The sequence below is a fragment of the Ranitomeya variabilis genome, chromosome 3 (genome assembly GCF_051348905.1).
Source record: "Ranitomeya variabilis isolate aRanVar5 chromosome 3, aRanVar5.hap1, whole genome shotgun sequence".
In the NCBI taxonomy this organism is placed as follows: domain Eukaryota; kingdom Metazoa; phylum Chordata; class Amphibia; order Anura; family Dendrobatidae; genus Ranitomeya; species Ranitomeya variabilis.
In genome coordinates this window covers 511160284-511166188 of record NC_135234.1, presented here as the reverse complement: position 1 = coordinate 511166188, position 5905 = coordinate 511160284, and positions in this window count along the sequence as shown.

Here is a 5905-nt window from a genome sequence, read left to right as displayed (position 1 = left end):
ACATCATACCATGTGCCATAATACATCATACCATGTGCCATAATACATCATACAAAGTGCCATAATACATGGTGCCACAATACATCATACCAAATGCCATAATACATCATACCATGTGCAATAATACATCATACCATGTGCGATAATACATCATACCATGTGCCATAATACATCATACCATGTGCCATAATACATCATACCATGTGCCATAATACATCATACCATGTGCATAATGCATCATACCGTGTGCTATAATACATCATAGCATGTGCAATAATACATCATACCATGTGCCATAATACATCATACCAAGTGCCATAATACATCATACCATGTGCCATAATACATCATACCATATGCCATAATACATCATACCATGTGCTATAATACATCAAACCAATGCCATAATACATCATACCAAGTGCCATAATACATCAGACCATGTGCCAAAATACATCATACCGTGTGCCATAATACATCATACCATGTGCTATCATAATACATCATACCATGTACCATAATACATCATACCGTGTGACATAATACATCATACCATGTGCTATCATAATACATCATACCATGTACCATAATACATCATACCGTGTGCCATAATACATCATACCATGTGCCATAATACATCATACCAAGTGCTATAATACATCATACCATGTACCATAATACATCATACCATGTGCCATAATACATCATACCATGTGCCATAATATATCATATCATGTGCCATAATCCATCATACCATGTGCCATAATACATGGTGCCATAATACATCATACCATGTGCCATAATACATCATACTATGTGCCATAATACATCATACCAAGTGCTATAATACATCAAACCATGTACCATAATACATCATACCATGTGCCATAATATATCATACCATGTGCCATAATATATCATACCATGTGCCATAATCCATCATATCATGTGCCATAATACATGGTGCCATAATACATCATACCATGTGCCATAATACATCATACTATGTGCCATAATACATCATACCGTGTGCCATAATACATCATAACATGTGCCATAATAAATGGTGCCATAATACATCATACCATGTGCTATCATAATACATCATACCATGTGCCATAATATATCATACCGTGTGCCATAATACATCACAGCAAGTGCCATAATACATGGTGCCATAATACATCATACCAAATGCCATAATACATCATACCATGTGGCATATTACATCATACCATGTGTCATAATACATCATACCATGTGCTATAATACATCATACCATGTGCCATAATACATCATACCATGTATCATAGAGCATTATACCGTGTGCTATAATACATCATACCGTGTGCTATAATACATCATACCATGTGCTATAATACATCATACCATGTGCCATAATGCATCATACCGTGTGCTATAATACATCATACCGTGTACCATAATGCATCATACCGTGTGCCATAATACATCATACCATGTGCTATAATACATCATAAAATGTGCCATAATACATCATACCATGTGCCATAATACATGCTGCCATAATTCATCATACCATGTGCCATAATACATCATACCATGTGTGAGGATAATCTATATACACTCACTGGCCACTTTATTAGGTACACCTGTCCAACTTCTTGTTAACACTTAATTTCTAATCAGCCAATCACATGGCGGCAACTCAGTGCATTTAGGCATGTAGACATGGTCAAGACAATCTCCTGCAGTTCAAACCGAGCATCAGTATGGGGAAGAAAGGTGATTTGAGTGCCTTTGAATGTGGCATGGTTGTTGGTGCCAGAAGGGCTGGTCTGAGTATTTCAGAAACTGCTGATCTACTGGGATTTTCACGCACAGCCATCTCTAGGGTTTACAGAGAATGGTCCGAAAAAGAAAAAAAATCCAGTGAGCGGCAGTTCTGTGGCCGGAAATGCCTTGTTGATGCCAGAGGTCAGAGGAGAATGGGCAGACTGGTTCGAGCTGATAGAAAGGCAACAGTGACTCAAATCGCCACCCGTTACAACCAAGGTAGGCCTAAGAGCATCTCTGAATGCACAGTGCGTCGAACTTTGAGGCAGATGGGCTACAGCAGCAGAAGACCACACCGGGTACCACTCCTTTCAGCTAAGAACAGGAAACTGAGGCTACAATTTGTACAAGCTCATCGAAATTGGACAGTAGAAGATTGGAAAAACGTTGCTTGGTCTGATGAGTCTCGATTTCTGCTGCGACATTCGGATGGTAGGGTCAGAATTTGGCGTAAACAACATGAAAGCATGGATCCATCCTCCCTTGTATGGAGCATCTTTGGGATGTGCAGCCGACAAATCTGCGGCAACTGTGTGATGCCATCATGTCAATATGGACCAAAATCTCTGAGGAATGCTTCCAGCACCTTGTTGAATCTATGCCACGAAGAATTGAGGCAGTTCTGAAGGCAAAAGGGGGCCAACCCGTTACTAGCATGGTGTACCTAATAAAGTGGCCGGTGAGTGTATATAATTGTCTAAGGGTTTTTCTGTCTGTCCTGGAAATCCCGCGTCTCTGATTGGTCGAGGCCGCCTGGGCCTCGACCAATCAGCGACGGGCACAGTATCGATATAGAAATCCCGCGTCTCTGATTGGTTGAGGCCGCCAGGCCTCGACCAATCAGTGACGGGCACAGTATTGATGTAGATGTCATAATGGTTGCCATGGTGACGATGATGTCATAAAGGTTGCTTCGACCAATCAGCGACGGGCACAGTCTGCCGTGAATTCTGGAATCATCATTGTCCATATACTACAGGGACATGCATATTCTAGAATACCCGATGCGTTAGAATCGGGCCACAATCTAGTGTATAATATAAGTTTTAGTCTCTCATTGCCAGCACCTATAGGGTGGACGTTGACCCCCCCTTCACTTCAGGATTTAGCTTTCCTTTTCAATGGGTGTAGAAGAGCTTTTATTGCTCTGGCTGTAAATTCCTGACTTTGAGCAACTCACTCTTCATGCCCCTCCCAAAAGATTTTTTACGATCGCTTGTGTTGGCTCAAACTTTCCTCCAGCTAGAACTGGTGTAGAAGTCTCCAAGATCCATGAGGGTCTTTGTTCTAATATGATATGATATTGGGCCAACGGTTTAAGCTAGGAAAATAATACATCCAGTTTGTGAATCTCCATCGGCGAATCTATCGGCCACGGTAAACGCGGGCTTTTAGTTCCAACAGGGACAGAGTTTGGATTTCTCTGGAACTACGCATCCCATCAAACTCAAATTTGGTCTAATTAGAATGTCAATGTTAACACAAGATGAATGCTGGGTGTGTTATGATTCTGACATGTTCTGTAGCGGAGATACAGGCATTAGACAAACTTGTGTTAAATTTACTAAGACTGAAGAGATAGGAGGGGCTAAGGAAACCAGCCCTGTTAGTGATGACACAAGGCTGTGGTTATTTAAGTGACTCCACTTTACCAGCCTTCAGAGTCTGTGAGAGTCTTAGAGAGTCTTACTTGAGGAGCTGTTCCTATCCAGACCTCCTGAAGCACTGGTACATTTGGGGTCCCGCCCATCAGCATGGTTTTGCCTGAAATGGACTGAGAACATGTGAGTTTTACCTTTCTCATTTAATCCCTTTATTTTATAATTATCTTGTACATATTTTCAATTGTCTCATATTGTAACATCTTTTATACCTTTTTATAAACACTGCCTTAATCTTTAATGGAGTAAAATATATAAATTACCAGTTTTCGTTCTTCATGCTCTAAAACGTACCTTAAGCCTTCTGAAGGGAATTACGCTACTGTTTTGGGTTAGCTTCTTACCCGTTTAATCGAAGCTGGTGGCAGCATACCGTGTGCGGGGCCTTTGGGTGTCATTCTAGGAACTGCGGCGTTGATAATTATTGTTCCTGCCTGAGCGGGAGTAGTTATATCGCCTCGCTGCAGCACGTCCAATAGCCAGAACATAGCAGGCAGCCTTTCTGGTGACTAATTATCCTAGGTGCAGTACCTAATCTGACCTGAGGGTAAGGGGTGCAAGTTCGAGCAGAGCTGTAAAGCGGGATATACATAAATCCCTGCAGTTCGTGGTATATTGAAGAGCAGTGGGATACCTAAAATAAGACCCTGCTGTAACTAAGAGGTCAACAGCCTTGTGTGTGTTTTTTCATCACATTGTAGCAGTGGAGGGATACCTAAGATAAGCCCCCTACACATGTGATAGCCGTCTGTTGGCCTAAAGTCACCCCGATAAGTGATGTAGGGGTGACGGTCACGGTGTGCATCGTGACATATTGGTGGCAGCGGTGCGGATTCATGACAAATTGGTGGCAGCGGTGTGGATTCGTGACACCATGTGTCATAATACATCATACCACATGCCATAATACATCATACCATGTGCCATAATACATCATACCAAGTATTATGGCACATGGTATGATATATTATAGCACACGGTATAATGTATTATGGCACACGGTATGATGTATTATGGCACATGGTATGATGTATTATGGCAAATGGTATGATGTATTATGGCACATGGCATGATGTATTATGGCACACGGTATGATGTATTATGGCACACGGTATGATGTATTATGGCACACGGTATGATTGTATTATGGCACATGGTATGATGTTTTATGGCACATGGTCTGATGTATTATGGCACATGGTCTGATGTATTACAGCACATGGTCTGATGTATTATGGCACATGGTCTGACGTATTGTGGCACATGGTCTGATGTATTATGGCACATGGTATGATGTATTATGGCACACAGTATGATGTATTATGGCACACGGTATGATGTATTTTGGCACATGGTCTGATGTATTATGGCCCTTGGTATGATGTATTATGGCATTGGTTTGATGTATTATAGCACATGGCATGATGTATTATGGCACATGGTATGATGTATTATGGCACATGGTATGATGTATCATTATGGCACATGGTCTGATGTATTATGGCACTTGGTATGATGTATTATGGCACATGGTATGATGCATTATGGCACATGGTATGATGTATTATGGCATATGGTATGATGTATATGGTATGTGCCATAATACATCATACCATGTGCCATAATACATCATGCCATGTGCTATAATACATCAAACCAATGCCATAATACATCATACCAAGTGCCATAATACATCAGACCATGTGCCAAAATACATCATACCGTGTGCCATAATACATAATACTGTGTGCCATAATACATCATACCATGTGCCATAATGCATCAGACCATGTGCCACAATACGTCAGACCATCAAATCATCAGCAGCCCTGGGAGCGCTTCCTTCCTCGCGGCACGGCGTTCCTGTCACCGGCGGTCTCAGTGCTTCTGCCCGTGCGAGTAACTCGCCCTCCTCCAGCGCTTTGTACTTTTTTCGCCATATGCATTAAGATGCCTTGCGCTCCAGTCCCCTTGCTGTGTCATGACCTTGTGTGTATCCATACACACATATTGCGGTCTCCAGCAGTCACAACTGTTTTCTGATGAAGGTCTGTTTGTACGGACCGAAAACGTTTAAAATGTTGAGCTGGATGCACCACATGATAACATGTGCCTTAATACATCATACCATGTGCCCTAATACGTCATACCAAGTGCCATAATACATGGTCCCATAATATATCTGTTGTGAACTATACTTCTTGGCTCCCTCTTGTGGTCACTAGTGGTTTGGCACTTGGATTGTCTTTTCCCAGGTTGGTACTCACCTGGTTCGTTAGGCCTGGGGTGTTGCTATTTAAACTTCCTGGATTCTCAGTCCAGTGCCTGGCATCGTTGTAATCAGTTCATTTCTGTTTGCTCCTGTCTTCAGGTCCTGGTTCTTTGCAAGATAAGCTAAGTCCTGCTTTCTTATTTTTGTTTATTTGCAT